Source organism: Elephantulus edwardii, unplaced genomic scaffold (assembly GCF_000299155.1).
Source record: "Elephantulus edwardii isolate Elephantulus edwardi_28Jun2011 unplaced genomic scaffold, EleEdw1.0 scaffold00001, whole genome shotgun sequence".
Lineage (NCBI taxonomy): Eukaryota > Metazoa > Chordata > Mammalia > Macroscelidea > Macroscelididae > Elephantulus > Elephantulus edwardii.
The window spans coordinates 29,455,160-29,473,748 of record NW_006399751.1 but is presented as its reverse complement, the minus strand read 5'-3'; the positions used below and the strand labels follow the sequence as shown (position 1 = coordinate 29,473,748).

Genomic DNA, 18,589 nt, shown 5'->3' with positions numbered 1-18,589 from the left:
AACGCTGGATCAAGTTGGCAAGACTTAATAACATCTTAATAATACTGAGCTTTCTCATCTGCTAACTTGGAATCTTTCTATGTTTATTTACATCTTTTTTATTACATTTATGAGTGTTTTACATGTTTCTGTAGGTAGAACTTCTGAATATTTAGTGGGATTTATAGCTACTTATTTCACTTGTTTGTGTTATTGTGAAAAAAATTTATTCCATTGTTTTAAATTCCAAAATTTCATAGAAAAAGTGTTCTGGGATTCTCATTCTTCTCAGAGTCAGCCACAGTTTGTTGTGACTCACACAGTAAAATGACTTTGCATAGTCAATGAAACTTAAGTAGACCTTCTTCTTTCATCCCTTCTTTCAACCAAGATCCATCTAACAGTAGCTATAATATCACTAGTACCACATCCTCTTCTAAACCCAGCCTACAACTTCAGGCAGTTTTCTGTTGATGTGCCATTCCAGTACTTTTGGGATAATTTTCAGTAGAATCTTGCCTGCATGTGATTGGTATTAAAGATATTGTTCCAAAATTTCCACAGGCTGTCGGGCCACCTTTCTTTGGAATGGGAACAAATATAGATTTCAAGGAGTAATGTGTCATCAGGATTGGTGGAAGAATGGTCAAAAACCTACATTATGCAGATGACACAACCCTGCTCGCTGAAACTGAGGAGGACCTAAAGTGCTTGCTGCAGAAGGTCAAGGACTGCAGTCTTCGATATGGATTGAAGCTCAATATCAAGAAAACAAAGATTCTTACCACTGGGCCAATTGGCAGCATCAGTATGGATGGTGAAGAGATTGAGATAGTTAACAGTTTTAGTTTGCTTGGCTCCACAGTCAACACTCTTGGTAAAAGCAGCCAGGAAAACAGGAGATGAATTGCATTGGGAAAGTCGGCTGTGAGGGACCTCTCAAGAGTACTGAAGTGCAATGAGGTCAGGCTGGAGACTAAGGTGCGCCTGATCCGGGCTACAGTCTTTGCAGTTATGTGCTATGCATCAGAGAGTTGGACAGTGAATAGGGATGATAGAAAAAGAATTGATGCCTTTGAGCTGTGGTGCTGGAGATGAGTGTTGAATATATTATGGACTGCTAGGAGAACAAACAGGTTTGTGTTGGAGAGGGTGAAACCAGAATGTTCCCTGGAGTCAAGGATTCTGAAGCTTCTTCTGACATACTTTGGGCATGTTTCAAGAAGGGACTGGTCCTTAGAGAGGAACATGATGTTTGGGAGAGTGGAAGGTTTGCGCAGGAAAGGAAGGCCCTCGATGAGGTGGATTGATTCTGTGAGTGGAGTGGTGAGAATGAATGTGTTGAGACAGTGAGGTTGGCCCAGGAATGAATGGCGTTTAAGGCTCTTGTACATAGGGTCGCTATGAGTCGCAAACGATTCGATGGCACATAACAACAACAACAACAACCAGTTAGTTGGCTAGGAGGTTTTCCTCCAGATTTCTTGGCACATCTTAGACCAGGAGGAAGTCATCAGAACAGAGCAAAGAAACATCGCATGGCTCAGTATTGGGAAGGGTGTATGCCAGGGATGTGTCCTATTTCCTATCTTTTCTGGTAGGCTGGGCTCTATGAAGAGAAATGTGGCATCAGGATTGGAGGAAGAGTCATCCAGTCAGCGTTATGCAGATGACACAGCCCTGCTTGCTGAAACTGAGGAAGACCTGAAACAATTGCTTAAGAAGGTCACAGACTGCAGCCTTCAAAATATAGATTGAAGCTCAACATCAAGAAACAAAGAGTCTCACCACTGGGCCAATTGGTAGCATCATGATAGATAGTGGATACATTGAGATTATTGACAGCATTAGTTTGCTTGGCTCCACAATCAACCAGCAGCCAGGAAATTAAAAGACAAATTGCATTGGGAAAGTCTGCTGTTAGACCATGTGTAAGATAAATAAAACATTATCTTTACCTAAGCTGGGCTGCTCCTTAGAAGCAAGGATTCTGAAGCTTTGTCTGACATACTTTGGAAATGTTGCAAGGAGGGACCAGTCCTTGGAGAGGGATATCATGCTTGGGAGGGTAGAGGGACAGCACTGGAGAGGAAGACCCTCGATAAGATGGATTGATTTGGCAGCTGGGCTGATAATGGAGGCAGTTGTGTCGGAGATGGTGAGGTTGGCACAGGATAGGGTGGAGTTTAGGGCTGTTGGACATAGGGTTACTATGAGTTGCAGGTGACTCAACAACACATAACAACAACAACATCTAGTACTTCTGTTCAAAGTTTCCACTAATTATTCCCTATAGCGGAAATACTCTTCTCTCGAAAAACTGCATGCATAAGTCTCTTATTACTTTTCAATCTTGTTTTAATTCTCAAATAGCAAACCTTTAATCCAACACTAGCCATCTTTGAAATTATAAGTAATATATGCCAACATCCATTACACATTTTATTTCCATTATTTTGATCTGTTTTCAGGCTATTCATAGTCTTATCATATTTTATATTGTTTAGCTTAGTATATTTGTCATAATTTCCCACTTTTTAAAGCTAGATAAGCATGGGATTGTCCGTTTTTTCTACACATCTGAAAATATTGCCTAAAAAATACATGGGGTTCTAATTTATGCTCAGTGTTGTTTTGTGATTATCAGAATGCTGCTGTCCAGTTGTTACATAATAAGCATTTCATTGAAAAATAAAGGCATATGATAGTATATCAGTTTTCTAGAGCTGTGCAACAAATAACCAAATCTAAACAAATAAGAATGTCCTCTCACAATTCTGGATGTTGGAAGTCTAAAAATGAGCTGTTTTCAGGATCAACCTCTTCTCATAGAGTCTAGAGAAAAATTCTTCATTACTCTGACAGCTTCTGATGTCTCCAGTGCTTAGTTGACTTGGTGTTCTATTATTGCGGTATCTTCCTCTGTCTTCCTGTGTCCTTCTATCAGTGCCTATGTCTGCTTCTCTTCTGTCTCTAACTAATCAAGGCATTTGTCAGTGGAATTATGACCCATGTGGATAATCCTGAATTGTCTCAAACTCAAACTCTAGTTCCTTAGCTTAATTACATATATAAAGAAAAATTTCCAATTAGAGAGTCACATTCACTGGTTTTAGTAGTAGAGTAATTTGGAAGCAACCATTCAACTCAATACAGACAATATCATTGGACACTATTATCTAAATGCTTACTTAATTGTATATAGGTGACTTTGAGAAAACAAATCCCAAACCAAAGGGTTGCTATTCACAGTCTTCTTTCTAGATCAGCAACATAAATAAAAGCTAGGAACATTTTAAGCATGCAGAATCTCAGATCTCGCACTATGGTCATTAAATCAGCATTTTCTTTTTAATAAATGTCCCAGATGTTTCATATGCACATGAAAGTTTGAGAAGTCCTGGAATGAAAGAAGAACGAGCAAGAATCTAGAAAAACGCATAGAAATTGTGGAGCTATATAAATTAAAGACTAAAAGAACACAAATGTTTCAAGTTTTATGAAAATAGGCAGCAGACAAATTACAGACTATAAAAACAATGAAGGAGGATAGTTTCATGTACCCAGAATCAGAATTGAGGCAATTTGTAGGGAAAGAAAAGCATGAGTAATTGAGTTTTATTGCAACAGGAGCAAGAAAATAACCCTGTAAATAAAGTAATGCAATCTGCTAGAAAATAACTACATCTGTCTTCTTTCAATCTAGCCATATCTGGAATACATTACAATCACCTGAAAGTCTTTTTGAAACATTAACGTTTCCATCCACTTTCAGAGTTTCTCATTTAGTAGCTGTAGTTCAGGTTGTCAGGGTTTTAACCTCTTCCCAAATAAACAAAATAACACCTCCCTGTCAATTTGTAGGTGTGTGGTAAATTGAATGTTGCTATGATATCAATATCTATGACACTGGAATTTCAAATACCAGTAAGGTTACATATGCCAAACATCCACCTATCCTACTGAAATAATTGGTCAGTGAAATGTTATGAACAATAGAGAAATGTTTTCTGATATAGTGCTGAAGATAACAGCTCAGCTGGGAAACCACTCAAAATATGTCCAGCCAGAGATGCCTTTTCAAAATAGAGTCAATCTTAGTGGTATTTTATGGGATGGCCTCATAAAAGAATAGAGTAAAATGTTAAAAGAATACAAAAGAAAAAAGAAGCTAATATGGATGTCAGAAGAAGCCATGGTCATGGAGACCCTGAAACTTTAATAATGCTAAGGGAAGAAGTTATGGCATTAATGAGCTAAACAAAAGATTTCAACTAGTCGTTCAAAAAGAAAAAATACAATGTTGTGATAAGTATGCAGAGTCCTAGAGTTAGAAAATCAAAAGAGTAAAGTTAGCTTTTCTGAAGAAGAAAGAGCTGAACAGAAAATTTTAGCCTTCACAGGCAAAGAGTTGACACAAGAAATCTCAAGAGAAAATAGAATCCACAACGCCACTGTACCAAAAGTGAATTGTACACCTTTAGCCAATTTTAGGAGTTAGTTTGTCAGGAAGAAGCAGTAGTAGTTCCTGGGATCTGTGTGTGACATAAGACACTTCTTACCTGGAGACATCCATCACTCTTTTCACCCTGCCATCAAGAGGTTGAGGAGCTGGGTGCTCAAAATTGCTGGAAGCAGCTGAACTCGGAAGTTCAAAATAAGTCCCTTGACTGTCCTCCTAGAGTGGCCAAGTTTGTACAAAACACAAATCAAAACATATCCCGAGATATGAATCCATATGATAACAGGTTAAGTTAGTGAATATTATTGCATTAATGCCAGTTTAGTGGACACAGAAGAGACTCAGAGGAGTTACATCTTAACACTAGGTATACTTCTTAATATGTGTTGTGATTTCATGTCCTGACAGCTGTAGTGTTAGCTTAAAAGTTGACTTTCCTGGCTATTAGGTCAGCCCTCTCTGGTCTCCAGCTACCTTACCTCTAGACGCATGGTATTATATCATCAACATCTGTGGAACTAGGCTAAGAGAGTGCTTCTCACACAGAGCAGCAAGACTTGAGGGAGACTGGAGTCAGAGGACTTGGTCAGAGTGAGATCCTACTGTCGACAATCTGATGATGGTGGTGGAGAAACTGTGGTATTGCTGTGGAGAAACTTACAAGCTGTAACCAGAGGAGACCCGAAATAAAAGCTACAGTTAAAAGTTTTTCTGAGCTTGCTGGATAATTAAAGGCGAAGCTGACTTATAACTGCTCTGAAGCAAACCTTGCTGGGTGATTTAGATTTGTGCTACTGAACTGAACCAGACCTTTTACTAATTGAGGAAAATGTGTTTTGCTGTCACTCTAACTTGAGATTTCTGGACTAAAAACTAGATTTGCATTAGGTGATATCCTTGTCCTCCCTCACTTCCAACTTCACTAATAAACCCCACTCTCGGTACCACTACCATGAGTAAAGTCTGTGAGTCAACAATGAATATTGGACCCAAATGATTGGTAGAAAGAGGTGCAGGAGCATGGGGAAGGTGCTGTGTTTGAACAAGCAAACATTTATTTGCTACTATGGATAGTAATGATGGTGACAATTCCCCTTTATAAAGTGGGCAGAGGAGAGACTTGGCCACCCCCATGTTATATAGGTCCCTTTTGTAGCAGCAAAAGACCAAAGCAGTTGTCCTGCTAAACCAAGTTTTGGAGAAAGAATCAGTTAAAAGTGTATAGTCCATGCCAACAAAAGATGACTGAGAAAGGATGTTTGATGATATAGGATTCTGTGTGAAGTTCTTGTCAGAAGATGTGAAATCATACTGCACATTAGAAAACATCAATAGTAACAAAACCAGAACAACATCACACTTTCATTATAGCAGCAGGCCTGATTTTGGAGTCTCTAGATCACCAGATTAATTTCTCAATTTTTTAATTTAAATTCTAAGCATCTGGTTCCTTAAACCCTGAGCACAGCCCACAATAATTCGCTGTAGTGCTGGTACTGGACCGTCTAGCGCTTTTTCCTTAGTAGACACTTATCCTATTTTGATGGAAAAGGAAATGGTATTAACATTAAACAAGTGTTACTGAATGTGAGAAAGGATCAAATGGAACCTGTTCAGATCCCAGATCAATTGAGATTCTCATATATGGGAATAGCAGAAGGAACCAATATATAAAAGAGGGTTTCAAATATACAGAAACAATGAAGAGAACTTTAGCAAGAAAATTATCTCCTGCTTTGATCACTCACCAACCAAAATAATGACTGTAAAATACAATGGGAACACAAGAGGCCTACAGGCAGAAAAGTTTACAGGTGACCAATGTACAGGCCTGTCCTCTAACATGTGATCACAATATGGTACAGGAAATGTATCCAAGAAGACAGAAAAGCTAACACAGCTCAGAAAATGCAGCAGGTGAGACAGAGGCTAGATAAGACTCAATGAAAAAGACAAAAGACCAAGGTTGACAGACACCTAAGTGTTCATGACTTGGAATGTTCTGCTACTATAAACTTAGAACAATTTGTGTGTAGAGCAAGATGTGAGGACCACTTCAAAACTAAAGTGAGGCTTGACAGACCTGTAGATTGCCTTTCAACTGTCTGCTCACAAAATAGACTTAACATCCAGGAAATGAAGGACCCCAACAAATAGAAGAATTTGCTAACCTAGTAATTTGACATATGGTTGGTTTTTTCCTGTTTGTGGGTTTATTTTTTTTTTAAAATATGCATATGAAATGCAGAAAGATGTAAAATGAAACGATTAGAGGTGACTACTTTGTAGTCTACTGCCACTCTTACTTTATTTTTATATGTTTTAGTAATATTAAATATTTTATTTAAAAAAAGATATTTGTAATGAATGGAAATGTGCAGGCCTCACTGAAGACAATAACAAAAATCTGGAATGCCAGAAATTGGAATAACAATGGAGATACTTTAACAAACTACTGTTGTGCTCTTTTGTCTATACATAGAAAGGGAAAAGCCAGCTACCTGGGCAACCAACTGGAAAAGACCCATATTTGTGCCCATTTTATAGAAAGATTATCCAATAAAATGTGGAATTTATGAAGCAATTCCTTGAACATGGCATCTTTAAAATAGCAGAAAAGAAAATCTAGTTGAAGATAATTGGGAAAATGGCCAAAATGAACTTTTAGCTGGATTCTGAAGAGAAGTTGAAGGTTATAATTTCTGATGTAAAATGAATCTTGGTTGACCCAAAGATCTGCAAGAAAAATACTTACTTAAGCTTTATTGACTGTGTAAAAAAAAGATGTTCAACTGTACTTAACATAATAAAGTATGGGTGAAGTTGAAAATTCCAGAATGAAAATTACAGAACTCTTGACGTACAAAGACCAAGGAGAAGAGGAAGATACTACATCGCTAACAATATAATATTTCACTGTACTTAATCAATCTTGAAGCTGAGAAAATAATTGAAGAAACTGCACTACATAAGACCAGGGCATTGAGACTGGAGGAAGAATCATAGACAACTTACAGTAAAAGATAATACAACATATCTGCTTGAAGTACATACTCTACTATTGGAAAAGAAAGACCACAGAAGTTAGTATGGGTTTTACCTCAATATAAAGGAAAAGAATCTTTACAAGTGGACTAATACATTATATCACGATAAACGTAGTAATGTGTTAGGTTATTAGATATTTCTGTTTATTTGGATCCACAAGAAATGTCCATGTAAGCAATAGTCAGGAAATCATTTGACATATTGCCCTGGGAAATCTACTGTGAAATAATTTTTCCATACTAAAAAACAAAAAGGTAACTGTGAGGACAAAAAGTGTGCCTATTTAAGTCATGCTATTTTTTTATCGCCTCATTTGTGTGTTTCGGCCAGTTAAAAGTAAAGAATCACTACAACTTGAGGGATATGAATCATGGTGTTGCTGAAAAACAGTGAAGGTGTCATGAACTACCGGAAGCATAAAGCAGTCTATCTTGGAAGAAAATAGCCTAAATAGTCCTTATATTGGAGAAGAAGACTTCTTGCTTACTTTGGACACTTTAGCAGAAGGGACCAGTACTTCAAGAAGGGCATCACACTTTGTAAAGTAGAGGGTTTATGGGAAAGTGTAATTCTAACAAGAAGGTGGGTTTACATAGTAGCTACAATGAGTTCACCTACAATGAGACACCTTCAATTGTGAAGATGGCGTAGGACTGAGCTTTGCCTGATATATTACACATTTAGTTAATATGAGTTGGAACTCACTTGAAAGCACCTAACATCTTGTTGAGCTCATGGGTGAAGAGCTGTGCTGCCAGCTTAAATCATATGGCTCAACGCTATCAATTGCTTCATGGGAGAAAGATGGATAATCTCCTCCCATGAGATTGTCCCAGAGACCTCCCAAGGTCTCTGAAAACCTGAGTGAAGGTCAACTAGGAATTGGTTCTGATTCAACTACATATAACAACAAGCAACAATGATAGCAGTATAATTACTACACTAAACTTGAATTCTGGTAAGACCACTGAAGATATTTTCCTCAATGAATGGTTCATAATCATAGGAGTATTAGTGACTGAAAAGGAGAGTAAACTCAAATGTATTGTCTGTATTTAAATACAATAAAATTATATTTTTATTTTATTCAATGGATTAAGAGTCTACTGAATTACTCAAAATCATATACATAAATATTTTGTTTTGAGTTAACCATAAATAGCAGTGTTTGTAACTTTGTGATAAAATGTTACCCCTACTCTTTCCAGATAGTCCCTATCCAATTGAGCTTTATATGTTGAATATCTTGAAAAGGTATACACTGAATATGTATATCAGATCTAAATCAGAAGCAAAGAAAACATTGTAACATTAACTCTACTCATATTACTATTTCTATAGTGTAACAATAGAATGCTAGAAAAATAAAATTGCAGGACACAACCACAGGTGTCAACTTGTCACCATGTTACATTTGAAGTACCTATTAAAATCATTATGCTATCAACTTGTGAAGTTTGGATGCACCAAATATAGCAACCTGGTTTAATTGCTCACCATTTTACTTTGAGTGAAAGAAAGAAAAGGCGGGGTAGAAAGGGGTGGATGAAGCTGCATGTTTGAAAGATTCTCATGAAGCCTTCCTTCTATCAAAATGTCATTAAAAATAATTCTCAGCATGAATATTGGATAAGTGAAGATTGTTTGTTGAACTTGGGCTTCTTATTATCTCCACAAAAAAGCACCTGTCTAATTACCTGCAGATCCTGAGGAAAAGCTTATAAAATGCTATTATAAAAGTATAAAAATGCTATTATAAGAAAGGCAAGTTGACACTGCATAATAAAGTGTTTTTTGAAATTAAATAGAGAAAATCCAACAGAATCTTTTTTATAATCTGTTTCAATAATCAACTGATGAGTAGGATTGTCATTGTTGAGTATAAATTTTGGTGTGTATAATTAACTTGCCAATATAGCAATGTAACCTCAGAAAAACTCTCATTAAATCATTCCATTTTTCTGGCTGTTCCATTTGGCCTTACATGTTTGTTAAAGATCAATATTACTTAATGAGAAAAAGCAAGAAATAGTCTGGAAATCAAGATTAGATTTACCTTGCAGGTGTGGAATTGAGATTATATTTGGTGCTGAAGTATACATTGTACTATTTTTCATTGTTTATTATCTTTTACACATACATTTTATTTAAAAGTTATTACTATCAATTGTTGTTGTTAAGTATTGTTGAGTCAGAACCAACTAATAGCTGATCCTCCAGCAGGTTTTCAGAAACCGTAAATCGTACAAGAGGAGATTGTACATCCTTTTTTTACAGAGCAGCTGATAGGTTCAGTCCACATACTGTTGAGATGACAGTGCACTTCCTTACCAATAAGTTACCATATTATAAATAGAAGGTGATAAATTAACTTTATTGGATAAAACTAATTCAATTAATTAGAATTCCATGGATCCTTAGAAAGGATATGACACACTCAGTAGTTTGGTATAAGACCTAACTTCTATGTATTTATATATGTATATATGAATGAATGAATGTATGTATGTATGTATTTATCTTTTCCTTGTTGTGTACTGTCGAATAAGATCCTGCTGGCACAGGAGGAGATTACCCCTCCTTCTCCAAAAGAGCATCTGGTGGATTTGAACAGCACACCTTTGAGATTGCAGTGCACCTTCTTTGCCATTAGGCTACCAGGGTTTCCTAGGACTTATTTCTTCAAATACTATCTTGGTAATGCAAGTGAAGTATACCTATATAGGGAGCTCTAGTGGCCTAGTCATAAGAAGCTATGCTACAATCCCAAAAGCATATCGTTCAAATCTACCAGCTGTTCTGCATGAGAAAGATGGGCAGTCTTCTCTTATGTGATTAACTGCCTCTGAAAACTCACTAGAGGGTCATCTGTGAGTCAAATCTGACTCAACAGCACACAATAACAATAATAAATGATAGAATCTATATCATTTTATTTTGCAATAATGGTTTGCTTTTCTTTGATAGTATGGTTTAAAATAATTATATATCTACATATATTTTTCTTAGATTAACTGAAAGTTTTCTTTTTAAAAAAATACATGATGTCTTTATTCATAAGGCTATATTTTTTTTCGTTGGAGAGGTACAAAATAATGAAAAATTGAGACACTAAATTATTGTCAAAGAGAAATGTGAAGTTCATATGTTGTGGTGGTGATGTTGATTGCCTTCGAGTTGAGCACAACTCATAGTGACCCTATGAACAAAACGCCTGAAGACCCTCTACAACTATCAACATTTATCAAAGTTCATAGGATTATAGGATTTCCAGAGGCATGTTATTCAGGAAGTGGATGCCACTCCTGTAGCAAAATATTTAAGTCAACTCAATGCAAGTAGGTCTGGATTTATTTAGGGTTCCATTCCAATACCTTTGTTTTAAATGAGTTTTGAAATAAAGGACATGCTTTTTTTTTAAAATTTTCATTATTATTGCTTTTTCTTTTCAGTATTTTATAAATCATAACTGTTATTTGTTTTTGGAAGAGAGAAGTATTGCCAACACTACTTAAAATATCAGCTTGGTCACCCATGGTTGTCAGGTTTCTATGGAGTTTTCAGACTAAGAAAATGACCTCCTCCCTGCCTTCCAGTGGGAATCAGCTCATAACTGACCCTCTTTAGAGGCTGTAAATCAAATGAGGGGTGACAGATATTGCTATTCTTTCTCCTAGGAAACAGCTGGTATTCCTAAAGGCATGTGACTTTAGGTTGGCAATGTAACTCTATTAAAAAGCCACCAGAGTTCCCTACGTGGATGGAGTAAAACTTGTAACCTTTCAAAAGGGTCTCAAAACTTTCAGGGGTCTTCACTAGTTCATGTGGCATGCCTCAACATGAGATTGAACAGCTGTGAATATTAATTAAAAAAATGCAACCTGGACTATATTAAATAGGCATGTTAGCAGACTAAAAATTGTCAAAACTTAGATGGAGGAAGTATCAAACTGCCTTCCAAAGTGGTTGTACCATTTTACAATACTACCAACAATGTATAAGAGTTCCTATCTTGCCACATCTCTCCAAGATGTATTACTTCCTGTCCTGTAAACTTTACCACTGCGACTGGAGTGAGATGATACCTCATTGTGGTTTTGATTTTCATTTCTCTTATTGCCAGTTATTTTGAGCATTTCTTCACATATTTTTTGGTCATTCAAGTATCCTCCTCTGCGATAATTCTGTGTTTGTTGCATATTTTGTAATTGATTTATCAGTCTTTTTCTGTGGAGGCCCATAAATATTCTATAAACTTTTGTTATGAGACCCTTGTCTGAGATGATATTGTGAAATGTTTGTTCCCAGTCAGTAGGTTTACTTTTCACCCTGTTGGGAAATTGTTTTGATACACACAGGGATTAAATCTTTAGATCACATTCATCAGTTTTGTCCTCTACAGAGTGTTCATTTCTGGCTGTGTTTGGCGGTCTCTTTATATAGCAGACTAGGCCTTAAGCTTGATTCCAGTTTGTCTTTTATGTACTTTATGGGTTTGGGCTTTATTCTGAGTTCTCTGATTCACCTCGAGGTGTTTTTGTATATGGTGTGTGATGTGGATCCTGTTTTCAGCTTTCTGCAGTCTTTATCTGCTAGCACCATTTATTGAAGAGGTCGTCATTTCCCCATTTGATAGATTTTATTTCCTTGTAAATATCAGTTGACCATAGATAGCTTGGTCTATTTCTGGCTTCTCAATTGTGTTCCATTGTTTTATGTGCCTGTTATTGTACCATACCATGCTATTTTGGTTACTCCTGCTGTGTTTTGACATCAGGGAGTCCTATGCCTCCCACTATCTTTTTGTTTCTCAGAATTGTTTTACTTATTTGGGGTCTCTTGCTCTCTACACAAATTTGACAATTTTTCTTTCCATCTCCATGAAAAATGAATTTTATATTTGTATTGGTATTGCTTTGAACATGTAGATTGCTTGTGATAAGATTGTCATTTTCACAATATTGAGTTTTGCTATCCATGAGCAGGGCACATTTTCCCATTTCTTTAAGTCTTTTATTGTGTCTTAAAGATATGCTCTGTAGTTTTCTTTGTATAGGTCTTTTGTGCCTCTAGTTAGGTTCACTACCAAATATCTCAGTTCATGGTTGCCTATTGTAAACGGTATTGCTTTCTTTGTTTCCTTTTTTGAGTCCTCTTTGTTACTGTAGAGGAATCCCACTGATTTTTGGACAGTGATCTTGTATCCAGCCACTCTCTAGCTCTAAAGTTTGTTTTTTGTTTTGTTTTGTTTTCTTTTTTTGTTGAATCCTTGATACACTTGAGTGCATTGCTTAGTTACCATGTCAGCCCACCTCATTGAGGATCTTCCTCTCTTTCACTGAGCTTCCTATTTTTCCAAGCACGGTATTCCTTTCTAAGGAATGGTCTGTCCTAGATACTTGACCAATATATGTATGCCAAAGCCTTGCCATTCTTGTCTTCAACGAGAAATCTGGTTGCTCTTTTTCCAAGACACATTTGTTTGTTCTTTTGGCAATCCACCATGGGATTTTTAGTTCTTTTCTCCAACACCACAATTCCAAGGCATCAATTTTTTCTTCTGTCATCCTTATTCATCATCCAGTTCTCAGGTGTATAGCAAGTGATTGAAAAGACCATGGCTTGAATATGACACACCTTGCTGACATCAGTATTTTGGAGATGTCCCTGACAGCAGATTTTCCCCAAAGAAATGTGCCTTTTGATCTCCCAACTGCTGATACCAAGGGTGTTGATTACAGAATCAAGTAAGATAAAATTGACAGTTCCAATCCTTTCTCCATCTATTATGATGTTGCCTCTTGGCCCAATAGTAAGAACTTTTATTTTCTTGATGTTGAGATGCAATCCATATTGAAGGTTGTAGTCACTGAGTTTTCTCAGCAAGCATTTCAGGTCCCCTTAACTTTCAACAAGCCAGGTTGTATCATCTTCATATGCATATTATCCCTCTGATCCTTATGGCACATATTTCTTCTTAGAGATAATAAAAATTATTCCTTCACAAATTAAGTTGTTCTTGTGTTGTGAACCATAGAGTCAAAACTGACCCATAGCTGACCCTGCAGTGGGCTTTCAGAGGCTGTTAATCACACAGGAGATTGTCCATCCTTCTCCCATAGAGCTACTTATGACCTCGAACTGCATACTTTTGGGATTACAGCTCAGCTTCTTACCACTAGGCCACCAGAGCTCACATACAGATTGAATAAATATGGAAAAAGGATTCAACCCTGACACACACCCTTATTGATTTTAAACATGTAATTGCTCCCTTGTTCCATTCAGGCATTAGCTTCTTGGTCTAGGTATAGATTTTATATAAACGCAATTAAGTATTCTGGGATTTCCATTCTTCTCAATGTCAGCCAGAATTTGTTGTGGTGCACACAGTCAAATGCGTTTGCATAGACAATAAAACACAGATAGATATTCTTCTAGTATTCTCTGCACTCAGCCAAGATCCCTATGATATCAGCAATGACATCCCTTGTGCCATGGCCTCTTCTAACCCCAGCTTCAACTTCTCTTTCCTGCTAGTTTACTTTTCCAGCTGTTTTTGGATGATAATTTGTAATATGTTGTTTCCATGTGATATTAAATATACTGTTCAATAAATTCAACATTCTGTTGGATCAACCTTCTTGGGAAGGGGAACAAATATGGATCTCTTCCAGTCAGTCAACCAGAAAGCTGTCCTTTTCATTTCCTACCACAGAGGGGTTCGCAAGTGCAAAGTTGCATCTATTATCTAAAATATGTCAGTTGGTGTCCCATCCATTCCAGAGGCCTTATTTTCTGCCATTATGTTCAATGCATCTTTCATTTCTCCCTGTAGTATCATAAGTTCTTTTTCATATGAAAATTCCTGAAATTTTTCAGTGTTGACCAATTTGTTGTGGTTTAGTAATTCTGTGTTTTCCTTCAACTACTTTTGATACTTCTTGGGTCATTTAAGATTGTGTTCCTGGCATGTCTTGGAATTGTAAGGCTTGAATTATGCTCAAATGCGATTTTCATAATTTCTTCTGACATCCATTTTGCCTTTTTTACCCTTTCCACTCTGTCTTTGTAATGAGTTTTTGCTCTCTTCTTATATTATATCCTTGATTTCACCCCACAGCTGCTTTGGTCTTTAATCATTGGTGATCAACACCTTAAACTTGTGCTTAAGATGTTGTTGGTTTGGGGCTTGTTTGTTTTGGTTTGTTTGTTTTTGTTATTCAGATGAGATAAACTCAAAGTCATATTTTGGTTCTTGTAGGCTTGTTTTAATATTCTTCAGTTTCAATTTGAAATGGCACATGAGTAATTTATGGAGTGCTTGGCATGACTTTGACTTTTTGAACCCACCCGAAGACTCCTTGAGATATGGGTCTAGTGATCAATGTCCAGAAGGGTGCAGCCTGGAGAGCCCTAGGGAGCAGTTGTATTCTGTACATAAGAAGCTGCTTTGAATTAGAATACACTCCCCAGCAACAAACAACAGGATTGATTATTTATTATTATTTTTTTTTAAAAGACAAGTTTAACATTCTGTACAATGTGTCCTGCTAATCCAAAGGCCACAGTCTTCCTGTGGTTGAAATAAAAATCTACCAGCTCTTCAAGAGAAAGATGAATAATCCACTCCCATGCAATTCACAGCCTGAGAAACCTACTGGAAGACCAGCTGTGAGTCAGTTCTGACTCGACTGCAGTAAGTTGGTGTTTATATGTTGTTTTCTAATGTTTTATCTCCTAGACTCTCCACTTCAAGTCTGTGCTATCAAAAATATATGATAGTTTCCCCAAAATGCTTTGTTCTATATTCTGTATGAATATTATTTCAGTTTTTGTTTTACTTTTTAAAGCCTCTACTATTGTCCTATAACTTTTCAGATGCTTTCAGTGTATATATTACTTTCACATTTGTGTGCTAGAAGCCTGTTATAATAACTTTAAATCTAGGATGTTTTGCTGTTTTCTTCTTATAGATTGAGAACAATGAGAATGGCTAATTCCCCCCCCCCCATTTTGGTCCACTACTTTATTTCCAGTACTGAAAACAGTGTCCTAAAAAAGAAATTTCTTCACAGGGTATATGTTGACTGAAAGCTGTGACGTAACTTGGGAGTAGAATGTGTACTTTATTTATCTTGTAACCTGTAAGCTGTTCTGCTGTGCCTCGAGTTTTTCTTATACAGTTGATTGTCTTGTATAAATCACTAAATGGCTATTACATGAATGAATTATTGCAAAAACAAATGACCAACCTGAATTAAAAGAACAAAACTCACGAGTTGATATAAATGCCACTAGCTTAAGAATTTAATTGTAAATTCCAGTGCTATTCTGATTCAAAATTGCTGTGTCACATTCATCAAGTGAGTGAAGTTATTTGGACATCAGTTTCCTCATTTGTTAAATTAAGGAGCTGGACATTATACAACTATATTACTTGTTAGGAGCTATTTTTACATGCTCACCCAATATATTCTTCTGCAAAACCTCTGTTTCACAGGTTGCTGCTTTGCTCCACAAACACGTAATTTAACACCTAATTGTCTCCACATTATAGGAAATGAGAAAGTTGTCATGGAAAGGTCATTGAGGAGAATTTATTCAGCACAGCATGGCAGTTTCTAGCTTTCAAGTGCTGCCTGGGATATAATCACTTGTCTGGTAGCTGAGAGGCCTTTCTAAACGTGAATCAGTTTTCCTGACCTATTTAAAACCCACTTAACTTTCTGGCTTCTTTTTAGAACACGGGGACTTAATTTGACATATGCAAATGTGATCCCCATTACCTAGGTAGCTACTCTTAGGTATCCATTGGTTTAATAGGTGTAACTTGGAATTTTTCTTTTGCATAGGTAGAATTTTGCATATCAGGATGATGTTCTTGTCTAAGAACCTCTAAAAAAAACAGTTCTGTAGCCCATGTCTCTGAAGATCATTACCATCAAGAATAGACATTAGCCTTAATCCTGAGTTCTACTTTGAGATCTACACGCACTTTTTATCAGAAAATTAAAAGTATGCTTGAGGAAGAAATTTCTCAGCTTAAACAATTTAAAAGGCATAAATACTTTAGCGACTATATTAGTACACTAATAAGTATTTTAAAAATAAATATACATTGGTTATCTGTGACTAATGGAGTAACTAAGAAATTCAGAAATAAACATTTTCCCCAGATTAAATCATTATTCACTATTTTGGGATGTGTATGAAGCTGTTAAAACTAATTAAAAATATGACAGCTTTTTCACTTACTATTTCCTCAAGCAATATACATTACTAATAAACCCTTCATGTATTTTATTATGTAAACTCATTCACAAAATATTTTTAATACCTAAGTACTCCTTGTTATACAATATTTGGCTTCATGAGAAAGGGAAATCCAATTATGAGACTATCTTGATGTGTTTATAATTGTATGTTTTTTTCTTACTTGTTAAGCAGTATTTTATTATGATACTAAAACAGAAGAGATTACAAATAAGAACCATCTTCTATGTTGCTAATGGTCTTTATTTTCACAACTGTTCCTAAAGTATCATACACTATAAAAAGCAAAATGTGTATAGTGGTCATGTTATATAATATCTATAGAGCTTTTATGAATTTGAGCATATCATAGAAATGTCCTTGGGTCAAGAATCTTATAGTGATTTTGTTCATGAACATAATCCCTAAGAAAATTGTTCAAATTAAATGAATCTTCTAATCTTTGAAATAATCACGATATTTAATAAATATCATAGATAAGCAACACTTTAAACTAAACAAAATGCTATCAAATTAACTTTACCAAGAGAGGAAATGAGATCTGCACACATGCAGAAATAAAAAAGACCAAAGATGGATTTGTTTTTCTTCTGAAGTCATGGCACTGTAGCATAGTACAGTCATTTTGTCTTGTTTTGATACGTATAAACACCAAGTACCTTTAAATCATTAAAATGTCATTTTAAAATATTCAACTACAGTACATAAGCTGACATTTGACAAATGTATTGTGAACACAGAGCCAGGAACATAACATCTTTCACCATCCCGTTTTCCTCACTGCTGAGTCTAGGTTCCCTCAGGCAGTAAAATACTCTAGAGATTCCTAAATGGAATACAACTTTGGGCCACAACTTTATTAGCTTAAACAAAGAACATAGCAATTGTCCCCAGCTGGATTCAGTAAGCCACTAGGCAGCAATGATACAGAATTCCCCCAGTGACTGCTTGATATCTCTTTTAACACACAGTACCTTTTACAAAGGAAATCAGTCTTGCCTAGTACTTAGGTTTGGAATACAGTTTTACCCTTTGCAAGGTTGCAAATTTTTTATATCTTCGGTACTAAGAAATATCAAGATTTAAAAGGAATACAGGTAATATTTAAATTATTTCACATACTTGAAAGTAAAATAATCTTCCATCTCTTTAGTTAAAGTAAAAATTTACTCATTTCTTTACCATTTATTTTTCCAATTGCCCAACTTCAGTTCACCAGTCATTTAAGAGTTGCACATTGGCAAATGCACTTATTAGTCAATTTCTTTAAAATTTTTTCTTTAGAATGAAATTAATTATGCCAGTTTTAGACATACTAAAGCTTATATCATTTATCAGTTAGATATGCAGGCAAACACCCCTTGGATTCCCAAAATTCTTTCCTTTTACAATTCCTTTTGAAACTTTGAATATATGTCTCCTTATACTGGTTCAATCTTTTTTTAACTTTTTAAAAATTTTCTCTTTATCCTCCTATTCAGATTAAGAAGATCATGAATATCTTATACCATACAATTTATTTTAAAGTTTGTGTAAGTGTTAGTAAGCCCTTGTTACATCATCCCCTCCTCATCTTTGTATTTTGGTGTGTATGACTTTCTTCACTCTCTTCCTTTTCATATTAGTATTCATTTATAATGGGTATCTATATTGGCATTCCTTTCTATATAATGACTCAGTATATTCTTTCCATCTTCTTTTAATACTTCCTGGATCATTTAATATTCTGCCCAAAGCATCCTTGATTATAGCAACTCTAGGTTTGAATCTGTTATTCAGTTCCTTGAGCTTAAGAAATGCTGAGCGAGTTCGGCCCTTTTGATT

General features: G+C 35.8%; 1 protein-coding gene and 1 pseudogene across 1 annotated transcript in view; both read left to right on the top strand.

The window, feature by feature from the left end:
- The window catches only part of LOC102863813, a 215,455-nt pseudogene extending 209,033 nt beyond the window's left edge, over positions 1–6,422 (top strand).
- Positions 1–18,589, top strand: part of ZNF804A (zinc finger protein 804A) — a 351,093-nt gene that overhangs the window by 257,887 nt on the left and 74,617 nt on the right. The gene's annotated exons all lie outside the window — the stretch shown is intronic.